We start from the raw sequence: 19366 nt of genomic DNA, 5'->3' as shown, positions 1-19366 counted from the left end.
TATTAATTATTAAAAGAAAAATGAATTCTTCAAATGGCCTCTAATAGCAGTAGCTCTAGTAATCCCGAGGAGGAACGTTGTGAGTCGCTGCCACGGTCGCGACTCTACATTTATAGCCGATACTCAGTCAGTATCGATTCGATCTGACTTTGATTTCGCAGCCTGGAAGATACTGCTCTACAATACTGCCTCTTTGCTTTTCTCGTATCTTAAAAATTCTGGATGCCACCGATATGGTTTTTTATGGGAGCGCAGAGGGGCGTGGCAAAATTTTGAAATAAACTTGATTCAGTGTGATATCACAGTCTAAACACAGAATTTCGTTGCTCTCTGTCAGAAATCTGAGAGAACGGCCGTTGAAAATGCTGTACTTTTTTACTGCGCGGCCTGAACTGGGATGTATGTCGAAGATTTGCATCCTACCCCAATAGATTGCTTTTAATACACCTTCCATCCTTAGTCAATCCTAGAAAAATGCTTGATGTGATGGTTATGCGCAACTTGATCAAAGGAGACGTAGATAGCCCTGATTTGTCGAGCCGCATAAACTTTACGATTCCTATTATATTCACTGGAAACTGCATAAATACCGTTGTCCCTTCCGTTTTGTAGATCGAATTATTTCTTTCATGACCCGTTTTCGGACTTATTCCCTCTACAATGATATATTTACTACTAGTTCCTTCCCTCTTGTCAAATTACTAATACTAGCATATAGCATATCTTTCTCATAATTAGTATTCGTTTTTTGGTATTTTCAATGCATGCTCAGATCTGTTACACAGGGCACCAGACACCAGATTCTACTTTTGAGTGAAGTGTGGATGTGGAGTGCACACTTCGAAGATGGCCAGGGACAGCGCAACAGCTACGAGACAGGTAAGCAATCTGCTCGAGAGTAAGATGCTGGCAACATGTTGCCAAAGGACTGAAGCCCACTCCCACTGAGCCGCTAGCTCGGGCAGCCCGAATGCCGAGGAGGACTTGGCCGAACTGCCAGCGAGTGCTGTGAGCTTCGTCTGGCTTCGGCTTCGTCTGACTTCGCTTGCTCCGCTTCGCTCCGAATGGCAGCGACTTCGTCGCGCGTGGGGACAGGACAGGAAATAACGGGACAGGCCGAGCAGAGTAGCCGAATTACGAGCGCGTTGTGTAAGGTCGGTCCAATGCGAGCAGAGCTTGGCGCGACAGGTTCAGTGCTCGGGCAACTTCCTAGCGCGTCGGTTTGGTTCAGTCCTCAGAACTCAGAACTCAGCTCCCAATCCCAACTCTGAATCGGGTTCCCCGCTTACCGTTACAAAATCATTTTGAAAACAGTTTTCCAACGGCCGCAGAAAAACGCAAGTCGCACAAAGCGAATCGAATCAAGTCCAATCAAATCAAATCAAAACAAAACAACCAAATCAAGAAAAGATTAATTTAAAAAAGTGCAAACCACTTCAAGTAAAACTAAATAAAGAGAATTCCATATCTCAAAGTTGCGAGTATTTTATGTATATATTGCCGATTTGGTTTGAAAAGTGTTTTTGAAAAACCTTGTTTGTTTTTGCATATTTTTTTCGAGTGCTGGCAGGTGTTTGGAATCGGCTTGTGAACCGGCACAGGTAATCACAATCTATCAAAATTTAAAGCTTAAGATTCTTCCTTTGAGTTCCCCGTGAGTGTTTGGAGTGTTTCGCAAGGACTTCAGCTTTCCGGGGAAGAAAATTATCGCAGGCCAAAACCACGACCTCGCTGCGGTCCTCTGGTTCTTTGGAATCCTCAAGTCTTCCGCCAGTGTCGACCCTTAGTCTCACTAATTTGCTCGTTCATGTAACGCATTATGGATTGTGTGAATTTTCATCAGCACTCCTTTTTCGATCACTTATGTACACTGTACATTCTTTTTGTCATAGCTCCAACCGCAAATTTAAATACATATGTACATATGTACTTATGTGTACATACGAGTATGATTATTCTATGTCACAATCATTTACACAACCACTTGTATTTCACTGTAGCTTGCTTGTGAGTGTGTGTTTCTAATTAATATTCACTATTTTAAAACGTCGGACTGTATTCGATTGATTGGAATATTTTACTTTCATCAGACTTTTGTGTGTTCATTTACTTAGGCCATTGCCTGTTCGTGTATTCAGTCATTCATTTCTACATTCACCTGATTATCCTGTTCAAGGACCTTAACCTTAGTATTTTCCATTTCTGTGCTTAGCCATTTCATAGAAAATTCTTGTAGTATTTGAATCAATCCTTGACTGCCTACCTTTTAGTAATGAAATTCATTGTCTATTGCATGCCTTATTTCCTCCGTATTCAAATTCGTACTCTGTCCATTCATTCCGGCAATTTTGTCTCTGCATCATTCAAACTTTGCGGTGCTTTTGTAAAGTTATTCACATGTTGTCTAGTGGATTTATTTTGTATTCACATTTTTTCGGTTGCTCGTATCCTTGTAATTTCTTAAGTTATTATTCATGAACTCACTAAATTATTTTGTGACATCATGCATTCACTTAGTTGTTCGTTGCATCACCCATTCATCCTCTACTGTCTTCGATTACCCCACTCTTTTACCTCTTCAGAGTCTGTTCATCCCAAATTTGTAAGCTATCCCTTCACCCCTCACACACGTTCTTCTAAAATTAATTTTTTAAGGAAAACTCAAACTTTATACCATCGTCTTGCGCCTAACAAAGGGCGCCAAAAATGAAACTGCAGTTGCCATCCTTGACTCCTTCACCCCACTCGGCCGACTTTCTGACCAGCCGCTTCAAGTTTTTAGCTGGCCGTGATTTATATTTTATTAATATTAAAAGTGATTTATTAGCCATGAAATTTGTGTGCAAAACTTGGCCATGCCCAGGGCCAGGTGAAACCTTCACCGTCGCTGCATGCACGATTGTTTAATTACATGGGGACCGCCGTCTCCGTCTCCATCTCCGGCTTGTGCTCCTGCGCCTTCGCCGATGCAATTTGGCAGTTGGCGCCGCGTTCCGTAATATGTATTTTTAAGCGAGAGTCCTAGAGCAGCACTCATTAACCCGCTTTCGACTGCCCTGCCCGATCGCCCAAACTTAACCTAAACTGCAAAGCGAGATTAAAATTATAAATGACAGCAAGACTGACAGGACAGGACAGGACAGGACGAAGGAGTGGAAGCAGGACCAAGAGCCGCACCCGGAGCGGTAGCATCTGTTCATCCTGGCTGTTCTTTCACGTCATTTCGCCTTCTGTGTGTGTTTCACACTCTCCCGCGTCGCGTCTCTATTTGGCGTCGCATTTTGTCGTGTTTTTAATGAAAATTAATTAATCAAATAACATTTTTCACTTATTCGCTCGTTGCACAGTGGGACATTCGGCCATTTCAGCTAGCTAAATGAATAACTTGTGATCGAATAAAGAATCTTCATGAAATAAACTGCATTTGAAAGGAAAATGATTATACTATGCCTAGAGCCTTTAGTGCATATTTTTATACATACATAAATTCTAAACTTTCATTTCTTTTTATTAAATTTTGGTTGAATCATTTCTGTTCTGCGTTCTTCTTATACATGGCATACAAGCATGGCGGTGGAAATGTAATGGTTTGGGGGTGTATAGCAGCAGCTGGACCTGGGCAAATGGTGTTTATTGAGACCAAGATGGACAAACACATCTACAAGAAAATTTTGACTGACAATTCAATGGCGAGTGTCGAAAAATTGGGTCTTAAAGCGATGCATTTCTTGTTTCAACAAGACAATGACCCCAAAAATACCTCGTTTTTGGTCCAAGAATGGCTGTTGTATCAGTGCAAGCAGTTAAAAACGCCGCCGTAGTCACCAGATCTGAACGCCATAGAGCATGTTTGGGATTTGCTAGAAAAAAAAATTAGGAAACATAAAATTTCCTCCAAGGAAATCCTTAAAACGGGTCTGATGACGAAATTGGAGAAAATTGATCCAAATGAAACCAATCATTTGGTAAAAAGTATGCCCCGACGTCTAAAAGCTGTTATTGAAGCTAAGGGCGGCCCCACCAAATATTGAAATCAGAAAAAATTGGGGACAATAAGTTTTTTTCGTACAAAATATAAAGTGTCCGAATAATTGTTGTGCGTAAAAAAGTGGCTTTTTTGATACTTTTAATTTTTTTTGATACGCCAAAGAAGTTTTTTTTTGTTTTTAGTTTTGAAATTAGTAGTAATAATATCCATGTTCATAATGAAATAAAAATTTTTTGTCAAACTTAAATACTTTTCAAGTTATTTATAAAGAAAGTTGACATAGACGAGTGTCCGAATAAATGTTGTGCTGACTGTACATACATATGTACCTGCGCTACCGCTATTTTGGTTGTTTTGTCTGCGACGGTGCGACTCTTAAATCGCTCTAGAAGCAAAATCTCACAATAGCTCAGGTTTTGCCTCTTTGCTTTGGTAAAAAAATGTACAAAGAACATTTAAAAAAATAGCGGGAACATTGTGCGCCGCGGCAAGTGTTGTGGCTCTACATTTACATATACCTGATACAGTTCGTATGTTTTCTGCTATCTCGCACACTGCACGAGGAAGAGTGTGTGTGTGATAGAGAGAGAGAGAGAGAGAATGAGTAAGCGCGTGGATGCCACTGCAATATCTTTTGTTCCTTCTGGCAATAATAATGTTTCGATCTGATCCAGATCTGGATGTTCCTATGATTCTGTGTTTTCGGTTTTCTCGTGTCTTCAAAATCTAATCCTTTCTGGGGGCGGGCGAATTCTTGAAATACACCCCTAACAGTGGGTTATCCCAGGAATCTGGATACAAAATTTTGTCTTATGGTCCGGGAAAAGTAGGCGTCAAACATGGCGGACAAAACGTCGGACTCGGCAATTTTTGCTGATCAAGAATATCTTTATTTTATAGGTGTTACACACATCCACTTTCACCACAAATCTAGTATATCCCTATAATCTGTTAGTATTAAAATATAACCAGGGGTAGATCGGGTTGCTCTGAAAGTGATGTCAAAGCGTAAAAATAGGTCAACAATTGAATGATCCTGAAAATAGATATTGTTTTTAAGAACGGTCGGTTTAACAGACCATTCTCTTTCTTATTGAACATTTCTTATAACACAGCTACTCAAATGTACTATACATTCATGTACTATAAATCCCACTAGATTTACCGCCCAAATTCTTCAAGTTTTACTGTTTTTCTGTACCTGCTTGTGTTCAGTGCACTGTAGTGGCTGAAAACAGTATTAAATACCATATTTACGCTTCCAACCAAACCAAACTTTTTTGACAGATTTGGGGCTTTACAAAATGTTAGTGAACTGTGGTGTTTTTTTTTTGTAAGCTGTAAAAATGGTGCCTCTGAAAAAACATGATAAAAATTCAATTTTTTACAAATTAAAAAGAACACACCATAAACAAAAAAATCATAGTTCATTAAACAAGTTTAAAGCCCCAAATCTATCAGAAAAAGTCGGTTTGGTTCGAGGCGTAAATAAAAAGTTTAATTTTATCGGTTTAGAGGATAAAGGTGTAGATGAACATTTAGCAAGTTCGAAGAATGATTCTTTTTTAAAATATAACATGTTTTCGGCTATATTGAATCCACCATTTTAAATTTTTGAGAACTGAATTCAAATTCATAATTAGCACCTCCAAAGACCCCTGAGTAAAGAGTTTCGAGCGAGCCCGATGAATTTTTCAAAAATATTTCCTCCATATTTATTACTTGGGGTTATTTAAAAATCGTGGTGATGTAGTCAAATTTGAGTTTCAGAGCTACGCATAGTCAGACCCACAGATCAGCGCCCAACATTTTTCTTTTTACGGCTGTGTAATGGATATATGTACCTAATAAAATATGCAATTAGTGGGAGCGGTGTGAGTTGCTGGTGCGACCGCAACTCTACATTTATACCCGATTCTTGGTCAGTATGGCTCTCCTCCGGCAGACGGCGCTAACATTGAACGACAAAGATTGCGTTCGAGAGAGTCAGAAATTCAGTCAGCACGTGTCGTCGGGCCCTGCGCAGCCACTGCAAATTAATTCGTTGCTTTGGGTTATGATAATGATTCGATCTGATTCAGATTCGGCAATCAGGTAGATACGGTCATTCCCTTTGATTGTGCGACTTGGATTTTTCTCGTATCTTCAAAATTGTGCTGCCACAGATTTTCATCCGTGGAGATTTGTGGGCGGAAGAGGCGTGGCGAAGTTTTGAAATAAACTTGTGACAGTGACATATCAAAAAAGTCTGGATACAAATGTCGTTGCTCTAGCACTTATAGTCTCTGAGAACTAGGCGCTCATAGGAACGGAAAGATAGATAGACAGACATGGCTCAATCGACTCGGCTATATATATGTACTTTATGGGGTCGGAAACGATTCCTTCTGGAAGTTACACACATCCATTTTCACCACAAATCTAATATACCCCTTAACTCGTTTTGGGTATCGTGTTGAAAAGATACTCATAGCATACCCATTTGTATCCTACCATAAAGATGCTGAGTGTGCATAGAAACTGAGTAAATTGCTACTCACTAAAAAAATGGTCAACTTTGAATGCTCGTATCTGCTAAACTAACAATTTTTGAATTTCCTGAAAGCTTCAAATTATTCGAAGCGCTCACTCAGAAAAATACTTTTGCCACCGTTTTTCAGCTTGTGTCCCACTGTGCGTAGTGCCGCCAATTGTCTTCCTTTCAATGTGATTCCGAGTATGCGTGAGTGCGTATTTGGGAATGCATTTTTTAATAAATATTGAAGAGCCCACCTTATATGCCCCAACAAACCCAAAGAGAGAAAAAGATGAACGACCAATCCAGACGAATACAAACATACATATGTATCTACGTATAAGCCTTCGGATAGCCAATCTCAAATCTGCTACCCAACCTCTGCATACTCATAGGCCAATTCATATCACCTCTTAGAGTTAAAGATACATACATATCATTCAATTCAATTGACATTAACTAGAAACTAGACTCCACTCGATATGATATTCGCGAAGGGTTGAGGGATATATGTATTAGTTTTGTGGTGGAAGTGGATGTGTGTAGCGCCTAGACCCGAAAAGGAATATAAATTCTTAATCAGCATCAATAGCCGAGTCGATATAGCCATGTCCATCTGTCTGTGAGACTCTTACACTAAAAGCAAGAGCAACCAAATGTTGTATCCCGACTTATGTTTCACAAGTTTTTTTTCAATATTTTACCGTCTCCCATCCCTACCAAAAACAAAAATCTGTGGCTTCCGTTTTGTCTGCCTTTCCAAGTATTTGATAGATTTATATCAGCCTCAGATCGAAAACATTGGATTTGCCTTATTGAAAGAGTAGAAAACAAGGAAGGAGTAGAAATACAATCCAGGAAACTAAATTGGAGGACACAATTATAAAAAATCAGTAGGGAAGATAACTTCCGACTTATATAAAATCCCTTCAGAAAATAAACGCACCAACGGATATGCATTAACATTGTAAATATGTTCATATTTACAGTATGTGATCGGCGATGCCTACCCCTGGGCGTTACAAATTTCAGCCCAATTTCATAGTCCTGATTTCAACTGATTCGAATGGATTTGATTAAAGTTATGCTCATTCCGAATTTGAGGTCAGAATTTAATATTATTATGGCCAAAAATAAACAATAAAGGCACACCTGTCGTTTCGTTCTTTGAACACTATTGATCTCAGAAACCTCAGAGAGATCTCGCCCCTAAAGCCCACCCCGCAGTAATAGACAACAATACCGATAACGCAGAATTGTAAACAAGAAAAAAATCTACACTGTAGACTCCACAGCGGCAAAATCGCTCTTCCCCCTTTCCACACACTCTCTCTCTCTCTCTCTCTCTGCAAGTGTGAAATAGCAGCATCAAGCCATTAGACTGGATAAGCGTATTTTGACTTTTAGGTTGAGCTTCATAAACATGTGGACATTTTGGAAATATAGATCCCACTGATTACAAAATAAAGAAACAACTTTCTATAGCCGCAACAGAGTAGTGGAGCCCAAAGATTAACCAAAACAAATTGTGTATTATTCATTCGAGTGCTCGGTATAAAAACTAATTGCCTACTAGAAAACATTATAAAATACTTCATTTAAAAAAACTCTCTGCTGGAATGTTCTTTGCGCCAAAGTTCCTTGATTGCATAAATAATAAAATACACATTACTTTGTATTTGATGTTGTGTTTCGTTTGACTCTAACCAATTTTGCCAGGGTCGATAAGCTATTATTATATGTATATATTTAGTTAGGGTGTCAGATAGATTGATTTTATTGAAATATTTTGAATATTTTTTGAATATTAGGCATACACCCGAAAGTTTATCAAGAATAGGCTGGGTACTTCTAAAGCATCACAGCCGAGCGAAACCGTTGTCGAGAGCATCAGCATCCTCGAAGTAAGGCTTTAAAAGCCCCCCACGCCAACCTCCAACTCCGCTGCTTTTTGTGGGCTCCCGACCGGAGTCAACCAATTCACGGACTACCAGTGACGGGCAAACGGCGCTAATTATTTGGAAATGGGATATGGCTGGGACGATGAATGATGATGTGGCCATCAATGCATGATTCGTCTGGTCAGGCACGGTCCAATGACGGCCTGCAATGGCCTCCCGCCATCAGCACCCCCTCTATGAGGCAGAGTGAACCAGATGGTAATGTGAATGCATTTCTGGAGGGGATTCGAGTGGTCGGAGAAAAGACTCCGCACAGCCAGCAGGCAGCAGGTTGAAGGTTGAAGGTTGCAAGTTGGACCTGGGAGAGTAAGAGTTCATGTTACGTGAATTTGGTATATTAGTCTGGATAGAGAGGTGGACAGCTGCAGTGATGCAGGAAGGTACAGAGGAACATTCCGATTTCGAATCCGATGCATTAAAAACTAATTAGCATAAATTTTTGGCCATCGACGACGGCCTTTGTTTTTGGATGCCGAAAAGCCGCAATTAAAGGCATCGATGAACGTGTGAAAATAGACACATCCCCTTACCCTTACCCGTACCCTTCCCCGTATCCTTACCACACCGCACTCTCCACCATCCTCCCCCTACTTCCCGCATCCGACACACGAGGCAAGTCGGACCCAAGCTCTCGACCAACAAAGGAAATTTGAACTGTAATTACGAGTATAAGGCAGCACCAGCGGCAGCAGCAGGAAACAACGGACTCCGAACCAAAATGTCCGCATGCATTGTATCCCGGTCCAGCCCCAGATTCAGTTCCGGTCCCAGCTCCAGGTCCTTCCAGAGCTGGACCCGTCCCAATGCTATAATAATTTCTTATAGTTTCGACAAAAGGATAAGGATCGTAGAGAAGGAATATAAAATTCATCATGTAGAGCGCTGCTGCACCGATCCGCAGCCGATGACGAACAGGAAACTGAATATCCATTGCAGTAAGATATTTTTGATGGTAGTTTTACTTTGAATACAACAAATTGATGTTTTCAATGACGTTTTAAATAAAAATGTATCTCTTACGGAGAAGAGAAAAAACGATTGATCTCTTATCGAATCAGCAATTGCCCCAAGGTAACATATTTAGGTAATTTAACAGCCATTTGGAGTGTGGGGATACAAACAGTGGGGCCTGGGGGCGTGTCGCCTAATGAATGACGTGTCACAGTGAAGCGGAAACAAACACAATTAAAAACGCATCAGGGCTAAAATGGTTACACATATGATGGATACAATCGGGTGTGGTCAGCGCAAAGGGGGTTGGGGGTAGGCCACGAGGCAGGGAAAAGCTCCTCAAAGCGGCCACAAGCAAACACTTGCACATGAACAAAAGAACAAAGCGGCAACAAAAGAAACAAAAAAAAACAAAATAAGAAGAAGAATGAAAATGGAAGTGGAAGTGGAAATGGAAACAAGAGGAAAGCTTCCCCTCTTATGAAAAGAAAATTGCACAAACAATTGCGGCAAATAGCGGTAGGTGGACGAGGGTGCCGCAGTTACTTTAAGAGAACAAAATAAAACTACTGCAGCAGCAACAAATATTTCCCCAAGCCCACCACCGAACCACCTTGCGTATGCGTAATGTGGTTCAGCGAAGTGAAGAGGGAAAACGAAAACGAAAGCCATTTGCCATTTGGTATCAGAAATTAGCTAAGCAGGGGGGGGGAACAGAAAGCAAAACAGAAGAAATGAAAACAAAAAATATTGTTAGGTGCAGTACGAGGAAAGCAAAATAGAAGACTGGAAACAAGAGGAAAACAGGGAAAAACTGAGCTGAAATGCAAAAGCCCATGTCCAGGTTAACAGAAAAAATCAACACGGAGGAACAAGTTTTGAATTTGAAGAAAATGGGAAGAGAGGAACTACGTACCAAAATCAAAGAAAATCATTAAAATTATTAAATTCGTAAAGAAAGTCTAGCTTAGGGCTCCCCAGCTTCTCTGCCGAATGGGTTATTACTACAATATCTGCTGTACACATTTTCTATAATTCGAAGTAAAATGAGACAATTTAATGATTGAACAGTGTGTAGCATCGATCCGTAGTACCGTGTTCCACAGAAAATACACAGAAAACACTGTTAAATTTTTCAGAAGAGTCGAAAATAACCGAGACAGCAATACAGAAAAGACAGTGGGACACAATAGGCCCAAACAATAAGACAGTCTGTCTGGAGGCTAGTTCTTTTTCAAATTCTAGTATTCAGGCCCTTTCCAGCACCCACTGTTGCCCCTTTAACGGGTATCCACTGTATCCGTCTCAGAGCGAACATGACGACACACAAATTGCTGGAGAAATAGGAAAATTGAACTTTCACTGTCATATGTGTGTTGTCCCCATTCCCCCAGAACCCTTCCCCCAAACCATTTCCCTTGGCATTGCATGCCACCTGTGTTCCCCTTCCTGTCCGCTGTGCCCTCCCCCCAACAGCCTTCCATACATTTCCTTGCATGTCAAGCTGCAATAAGCGAGTGGAGTAGATCGTTTACAAAACATTTGCATTGAGCGGAACGCAAATAAAGCATGAAGTAACCATCAGCACACACAAACACACACTCATTTACGCACTGGAGTGAAGAAGGGGGCCTATAACCACTTGAATTTGGATTAGACTCCACGTTGGGGGGCAAACGCAAAAATGTCGACACAAATATCTATTTAAATATCAACAATAAAAGCCGAAACAAGACAGCGAACAACTTAATGCCGGTCCCGGCACAAAGGCATATTGAGCATGTGCGTGAATATGAGTGTACTCATGAGTATTTGCTAGTGGGCACCCATACAATAGCGTCTACTTTAGAGTATAGAAAGCAAAGCCTTTATTTTCCGAATTACTCGTATAGTTTATAAGACTTCGGCACTCGGACAGCTGTGGATGCTGATCAGAATTATATGTACATATATACTTTATGGGGTCGGAAACGCTTCCTACTGGCTATTTCATATGGTTCTGCACCTCTTGGGTGCCTGGTATACACACCCTCTTCCTGGGAACTAAACACTCGCTGATCGCGATTGCGGGTGGGAGCTGTAGGAAAAAAGCTGGAACAAAAGAAAGAGTTTTAAGAGCTGCCAGTCATTTATTGCCTAGTGATTTCATATGCAGTGATGTGAATTAAAAATGTACATTGAAGAGTACTCTTTATCAGCTTCCCAAGTGCTAACCCAACCTCCTCAATGGTGGTGCGCAATATTGCTATTTTAGCATATTTCAGGCCAGCATATTGCAAAATGTATACTGAATTTCTTCTGGTTTTTATCGTTGCATGAAAACTATATGGACTACATAGTTTCTTCTGCAATTCGTGATGGGAACTTTGTTCATATGAACGAGAGCTTTTTTCCACAGCTTCTTCCATTTGTTGACCCTCTTCCATAGAGAAAATGCAGCGTTCAAAACTTAGCCAATGATATTGTGGACATTTTTAAATATTTGATACCCAAAGTGTCGAAACAAGCACTGCTTATGGTTGTATAAAATGCAGTTGAATTATTAAAAAAGTCGTACCTTCAGCATTCCTTGGACAATTTTAAAGATTGTGTGCCTGTTTTGTCAGGAACTAATTCCTGTAAAAAGTCTACAGCTAACTAACTAGTGGACTAATAGGTCCTCAGTTGGAGGAACATACGCCAAAACTTCAACTCTTTTTATCCTCGGGTACAGCCATTGTCGTATAATATCATATAATTGTCTTAATAAAACTATCAATTGAGAGTGCAGAGAGTCTCGAAAGGGTGTTTTTCAATATAGAAAAAAGACTTTGCGAGCATATTTTACATTCGAAGTCTGAAAATGTGATCTATGTACTCATCCAGGCCTACAACCTAAGTTTCGTCTCGTACACTCAAAAGTGTATTCAAAATGTACATTCAATTTGTCCCCTGTCCTGTCGACAGCGTCTAGGTCTCTGCTAGCCCAGTTTTGTGGGTCCCTGCAGAAACTGCAGAGCATATTCCATAAAATATTTCGGATCGCTGCCTAACAAATTTCTATCGACTTTTGGCCAATATAGTGGTATGGAATCCGATCACCGCGGTGCACCGTCTCAAATAGTGATTGCCGAGAACTTTTACTATGCTGCCAGTCAAGCCCTTAAAGGGCCAATAACTGGCCAATAGTCTTTTTTTTATTCAAAAAATATAATCCCTTGGCTAGAAATTAGTATTTTGAGAAACTTCACTTCATTGAAAAAGTGTTTCCCAGTCAAGCCTATTTTTATACCCGATACTCAAAATGAGTATTGGGGTATATTCGATTTGTGGTGAAAATGGATGTGTGTAACGTCCAGAAGGAATCGTTTCCGACCCCATAAAGTATATATATTCTTGATCAGCATCAAAAGCCGAGTCCATTAAGCCCTGTCTGTCTGTCTATCCGTAAGTCCGTCTGTCCATCTGCCCGTCCCTATCAGCGCCTAGTGCTCAAAGACTATAAAAGCTAGAGCACCGGCATTTAATATCCGGACTTCTGTGATATGTCACTGCTCAAACTGCTTAAAACTTTGCCCCGCCCGCTTCCGCCCCCACAAAGGGCGAAAATCTGTGGCATCCACAACTTCAAAGATACAAGAATACTGAACAAGAACGCAGAATCTTAGAGGATGACTATATGTTCTAGAATGTAAAATCTGAACCTGATCGTATAATTTTATAGACAGAATAAAGAAAATTTCATTCTTTCTCGCTCTGTCCCTCTCTAACACACAGGTTTCATGCCAGAGAGCCAGAGCAACCAAATTTGGTATCCACACTCCTGTGATATCGGACCTTGACCGTTTTGTGTCAAAATATCGCCACACCCCCATCCGCCCTAGCAAAGGACGAAAATCTGGGGCATCCACAAATCTCAGAAACTATTAAGGCCAGAGCAACCAAATTTGGTATCCGCACTTCTGTTATCTGTTGCATCCACAATATAGCAATATAGCAATATAGCATTCGAGAAAAATAAAAAAGCACAATCATAGAGAATGACCATATCTATCAGATTGCTGAATCTGGATCAGATCGGATCATTTTTATAGCCAAAAGCAACATATCAATTTGCTGTGGCTATGCAGCGCCCGACGTCACGCTCAGACTGATTTTCTGTCTCTCTCGCACGCACTCTTTGTCGTGTCGTGTTCAATATTAGCGGCGTCTGCCGGAGGAGAGCCATACTGACTAAGTATCGGGTAAAAATGTAGAGTTGCGGTCTCCGCAGCAACTCGCAACCCCCTCGTTTGAACTCGTATTGAACAAATGACTATTGAAATTTAACAATCGAAACGAAGTTTACCCTTCAATGGTTGGTTCCCAGTGTTTACAGCAGTTCCCTCAAATTACTACAAATGAAGTACGATATTCACAAGAAATATTTAAAAAACTCGACAATGTTTGCTCCAATTTTTCCGAAATAATAATGAGATATGTTCTTCAGTGATAGTTTTTCGAGATTCAATATTTTCAGAACAGGTCATGAATAAAGTTTTCCTTAGGCTTATCTCGTTGGACACGTTGCACATCTTTGCCAACTATTAATCTTAAAATATTTGATCTGTTTCCGCTTTCCCGCTCACTGCACGAGGAAGAGTGTGTGAGAGAGAGAGACAGAGTAAGCGCGTGGAAGGCGTAGCGTTACCACTGAAAATTGTTCGTTCATTCTGGACACAACAATGCTTCTATCTCATCCAGATTCGTCCATCTGATAGATAAAAATCATTCTGTATGATTGGACGCTTTCGGTTTTCTTGTGTCTTCAAAATTGGGGATATTTTTTGGTTGTTCGTGGGGCGGGAGAACACTTTGAAATACGTTTGTGACACTGCGAAAAGCATCTCCGAAAGCGTATCAGAAAAAGAGTCAATAAGTCAAAAAGGGTCACAAGCTTTAGCTCTTCGAATGTGAATACGAGTATAATGAATCGATAATGTTTGATTGATTTCGGTCGGTTGGTCTCAAATGATCAGTCCAATTTTATGTGGACGGGGAAAGCGGGTTGAAATGTAAAAGAAGGCACCGTCGACTAGCAATAATTATAAATAATATGCAGTAAATTTTGCTCTCGTTTCGTCGCTCGCGGCTGGCGCTGCCATTGCCAACTGGCCACGAAATTTAATTAAAACGATTTTCCAATACGGAGCCATGGCGATGAGGGGTGGTTGGGTTGTTGGGACGGGTGGGGGGGATGCGTCGGAAGGGCGAGACCCGACGAAGCTCTCCGCCTCTATGTCACCACCCCCAAGCGATTTTTTTAACGCGTTGTTCGTTTTATCATTAATTTAAACATTTTTCTGAACCCTTTTCAACTGACAAAATCGGGAGATCCAGAGGACCTCCGCTCAGCCTCCGTGCCCCATCCTTGCAACACACACACACACACACACACCCAAAAACACGCACATACATATGTCTGGGAAACTTTGCTTTCGTTTGAGGTTTCCCCTCCTCTGGTCGCCCCTGCAAATGTTCCATTTTCTCTCTCTCGCCCTCTGAAAACATGAAAAAGGATGTGTCCCTGTGACGTTGACTCATTGCATTGCCAAACACAAAGCACACGCACGCACACAGCAACAAGTCAGCGAATCATGTTTTGCTTGCCATTTGTAGAGTTAACCTCAGAAGCTGCCCCAGCAGCCACCCCCCGACCACTGCCACTCTCCCCTCTATTGAATAGGATTCAGCTATTTGTAGCATTTAATACATATCCCCATCCCCATCCCCATCCCCATCCTCATGCTGAATGCGGTTGCCCCTGTCTCTCTGGCTGGCTGCATCAGTTCCTGACACCCTATCGTCCAGGCAATTGTCACTTGCTCTCCCCATTGCTCATACGAGCATTTTAACTCTCTCTGTGCGGATGGAAAGCAAATTGTTGGGTTCCAACATCCTGTCACTTGACACTTGCAAGCATTGCAACTAGGAAATATTTCCAGTCGGGCCCGCAAGAATTGTTCTGCGTCAAACGTGGAAACTATCCATGAAATCCTACCCGGCCACTCGCCGCCAGCAATCCTTCAGAGTTCGTCTAGGACTCCACTCTGTGTTCTCTGTACTGTGTGAGACCACAAAATTACTCAATGTGAGCACCTCGAGGGTAGCATTTTGCTGCAACTTGTTGGACCAATAGGGTCACCTACCAGTAACTGAGACAAAAAAAAAAAACCGGTGCAAAGAGGCCCATACCCTATGTACATATATTTTATAAATAGTTGTTATTAGCAATAGAAAGTGGGGAATTCAGATATAAGCAAAGTGAACGAGCTCCCACCTGACCTTCATGGATAAACCTTTCTTCCTGTCAGTCCAGAAGAAGTCCATTAGCCCCGAAAAATAGGCATCCGATTTCTGCTTGTCCACAGCGATAGACAGCATCAGCCAACATCAATGTGACAAGCCTGTAAGTGTAAATGCAAGTGTGTGGGTGTATATAGCACAGGTGCAAAACCAGTCAGTGCCCCGCACTCCATATCCACCGCCAACGCCACCACCACCACCACTACCACCACCTCTCCGACGACAACCATCCAGCGTTGTAATATAGCAGATGTCCAGACGACAGTTAATTTCCTATTTGATATTTGCTGTTAATCTAATAAATTTGCACGTTGACTAAATCGACAGGCGACCAAATGAATTGAAAGGCAACAGACTGCCAGGAGGAGGGTGCGGCGCTAGGCATGTAGGTTGACCTGTCCAGCTGGAAGCTTTTTGATAACCACAGACAGACAGACAGACAGGCAGGCAGACAGACAGACAGACAGACAGACAGACAGACAAACAGAGAAGAGGGAGTAGAATGACTGCATCCTGCACAGCACATTCTGGTGCCAGTCCTGCCACTGTTGAAGCCGCAGTTTAATCTCGAAATTAATCTTATTTAGCCTATAAACTGCACTGTCCAGCAGATGGGGGATGGTGCGATGGTGAGAAGACAGAAAGAAAGCGCCAGAAACAGGAGAGAGCTACAAAAGTAACTCTCTTGTAATCCTTTTGTCACAGTTCATGACTTGGCAGCTTTTCCTTCTCCATCAGGTCGAGGAGTGGAGAAGAAGCGCAGAAGGGGAGGCATAGACGTAGACAGAAGAGAGGAGGGTGTTCCGTAAACGGGGAAAACGGAGTATGCTGCTCATAAATTCCGTTTCCAGCTGTGCGCGAAAAAAGGACAGAGGGTCCTTTTAGTGCTTTTAATCGGGAGTCGAAAAATTGATGCCCTGCAAGGATGTTTGGTGGGAAATAATGCTCCCATATCGCACAGCTACCAATTGAGCTTGGAAAAGGACAATTGAAAGATGATGAAGAGGAGGGATACGGATACATCCAGCTATCTTTTGGTCATATCTACTCTAATACAGTCGGAATTATTTCCGGACTACCAACGATCCGCAGGGTCTAATCTACTCTGGGTACCCCCCTTCTGGCTCGCACCCTCTTTGGCTTTTTTCACTTCACTCCTGTCCTTTCTAATAATATTTTCCATTCATTTTTTTTTTGTCTTGACTTGACTGGAAAAGATTAAAACTGAAGTTGAAGTAGCGGTCAGGCAGGCCCTTCCTTTCTGTCTGTCTAGGTATCCCTTCGCCTGCGGCTTGCCCTCATCTGTCCGTGGAGTCGCACGGACTCATCTCAGTTACTCGGCAATTACACGACAGAGCGTGGAGAGGCGTCAGATCCTCCTTTTCCAAATGGAAGGAGTGGTCGTTTGTTTGCATACCTGGCTAGCTGGTGATAACAATAATCCTTGACAAGCCATAAACATCTTAACGTCCTTGTGCTCCAGCTCCAGCAGCAGCCCCAGCCCCTGCCCATGCCTCTGTTCCCTTGCCAGACAAATAGACTAAAGTTACAAATGTCGCCTGGGAGGTCCTTGAGCTCCAAAGGTTGAGGTTGAGGTCTCGGTTCTGGAGTTGCTCTTTGAAATTGTAAACCCGACAAATGCTCCGAGTCGCAAAGTCAATTTGAATGTTTGTTCGCTTGTTTGTCTGTGCGCCAGCGAAGGGGGCTTTTGCCTTTTTTCAGCCTTACCCCCTTGCCAGCCTCGGCCTCTGCCGCTACATCGACCTCTGCCCCGGCCTCGGCCTCTGCCGCTGCCGCTGCCGTTGCTGCCTCTGTCTATGTCTCTGCGCTATTGTGGAGCTGTGGAGGACGGCCCCTCGGGTCAGGGCCCTTGAATAAGCAGCTAATTCGTTTATTATTTTTATTGTTGCGTTGACATTATTTACGTAAGCTGCTTGTCAGCTTTTCACTTAGGCGTCGAGGAGTGCTTCACGGGGATGAGAGGTTTGCAGGATTGGATGTAATGGCAAGGATGGGGGCAGGGGTGGGGATAGGGGTAGGGGTAGAGGTAGAGGTAGAGGTAGAGATAGAGGGGCAAAGCTTGGAGAAGCGGAAAGGAATAGCCAAGAGTCAGGAGTCTTTATTATATTCATTTCCATTTTATTTGCCCATTTACAAGTTTCAATCTTTATGCCTTGACTTTCCGCTTCTCATTCTTTCGCTGGCCTTTCCCTGCCCGACTGCTTCCTACTTTAGCAGCCTGCCTTTAGCCACCCACTCCTTTTGGCCCTGGTAGGTCGGATGTCGTGTCCTGACTGCCGAGTTATGCCTTTATTTGGCACTTGACGGCAATTGCTTTGACTCAACTGAACTGAACCGAACCGACCTATCCTTGTCCCTGTTTCTGTCCCGAACCGCACCGCACCGCACCGAGCTGAGCAGAGCTAAGTTCGCTTATTGACTTGCCCCAGCTATTGATACAGCTTATTACGGATTAGGGATAACGAGGAGTGGCCAGGGTTTCAAGGGTTCCCGGCTCATTGAAATTGACATCTCGGATGAGGGAGGTGGACATTCCAGCTGTGGATTTTGGCCAAAGAATCTCTCCAAAGCTTTCGAGAAACCGACTACGGCGAAAAAAAAAGCTTAACGAGATCTGACTGCAATGGAACTGAATCGAAGCCCGTCCTCGTTCCCGTCCCCGTCCCCGTCCATGTTCAATCCCTGACAACTACGGTCACAAATCCCCTGGAAGCACTTCGATCTGGTCTGACTGGGACCGGGACCGGGACCACTCCTTCATTTCTTTCGCTTCAGTGCCGGAGCACACAGCATAACTAACGATAACTAACGATAAGGATCAAGCCGTGGTCCAATTGTCGTGGCCATGAGCCTGGAATAGCAACGAAGCTTTGACCTGCTGCTCTTCACCCCTCACCCCATACCCCATATCCCATGCTCCTTGACACTGCTGCACATTCGCTTAGGCGGCTCAGTGCCAGTGCCAGTGCCAGTGCCCGGCAGCAGGACAAAGCCATGGCGCTCAATTAGACAACACAAGGCGGCGGGGAGCGAATTATGGGCGTGGCTAAGCGTGCGTCACATATAACAACTGACGAAAAGAGAAGCAGAAAACTAAGAAAGAAGTAGTGCAAACTGGGGGACGAGGAGGGAGAACAAAAATGGGGACTGGGGACTGGGGAAAGGGAACGGAAACGGGAACGGAAAATAAAAATATGACACTAGAATGGAATTTTTCTCCCCTCCTGTGGCAATATTTGTGAGTGTGTTGACCGGTTGACAGACACGCATATTCATGCATTCAGGCTGGGTCGGTGTCTTTGTCTGTGTCTGTGTCTGTGGCTGTGTGTGTTTTTGTTTCTGTGTTTGTCTTTGTGTTTGCGCCTGTGTCTGCGTCTGTGCCGGGGGGTCGCGGTACGGGGGTGGTGTGGGTGGCTCCCTCCTGGCATGACATTTGTGCCGCTGGCTGCAGCTAGCCCTGGCTATGACTGCTCATTTACACTTTGCCACATGGCCCCTTCTAGTGTCTCGGAAATCTGTCGCATCAGCACCATCACGGGATGGGTGGAGGAGGGAAGGCAGGGACACCCCGGCAGGTGGGGTGGTCGGCCCAAGTCGCATTGCTTT

General features: G+C 42.9%; 1 protein-coding gene and 1 long non-coding RNA gene across 5 annotated transcripts in view; one reads left to right on the top strand and one right to left on the bottom strand.

The window, feature by feature from the left end:
- The first annotated feature begins 1162 nt into the window (after nucleotides 1–1162).
- Nucleotides 1163–19366, top strand: part of DIP-beta (Dpr-interacting protein beta) — a 48496-nt gene continuing 30292 nt past the window's right edge. For all 4 annotated transcript variants that reach the window (XM_033383095.1, XM_033383093.1, XM_033383094.1 and 1 more), the window contains exon 1: nucleotides 1163–1601. The gene's annotated coding sequence lies outside the window, so the exon portion shown is untranslated. The remainder of the gene's footprint in view (nucleotides 1602–19366) is intronic.
- On the bottom strand, nucleotides 8272–17647 carry LOC26532372 (uncharacterized). The gene is made up of 3 exons (XR_001452484.2): nucleotides 17157–17647; nucleotides 15714–15840; nucleotides 8272–8762 (listed from the first exon to the last, which is right to left on the bottom strand). It is a non-coding gene; the product is annotated as an uncharacterized lncRNA (long non-coding RNA).

This window comes from Drosophila pseudoobscura, chromosome X (genome assembly GCF_009870125.1).
Source record: "Drosophila pseudoobscura strain MV-25-SWS-2005 chromosome X, UCI_Dpse_MV25, whole genome shotgun sequence".
NCBI classification, from domain to species: Eukaryota; Metazoa; Arthropoda; class Insecta; order Diptera; family Drosophilidae; genus Drosophila; species Drosophila pseudoobscura.
The sequence above is the reverse complement of the archived record's forward strand: the minus strand, read 5'-3'. Positions and strand labels throughout refer to the sequence as shown.